Raw genomic sequence first — 244 nt, forward strand, 5'->3', positions numbered from 1 at the left:
TACTTGGCCACATGTCACTTCACTTTCACTTTCACTTACACACTCTCACACACACACACACACACACACACACACACACAGAGAGAGAGAGAGACAGTTTAGAGACCATCTGTTTATTCAAACATCATAGAACATTTCAGCCCCACACTGCGTTGGTACTAAAGCTATCAGAGAGTTTCTGGTGTTGCTTTTAGCCGTAAAAGTTGCTGGCGGAGATCCAGAGACTCTTCCGGGAATAGCGGAG

The sequence above is a fragment of the Sinocyclocheilus rhinocerous genome, unplaced genomic scaffold (assembly GCF_001515625.1).
Source record: "Sinocyclocheilus rhinocerous isolate Xijiao unplaced genomic scaffold, SAMN03320098_v1.1 scaffold47, whole genome shotgun sequence".
Lineage (NCBI taxonomy): Eukaryota > Metazoa > Chordata > Actinopteri > Cypriniformes > Cyprinidae > Sinocyclocheilus > Sinocyclocheilus rhinocerous.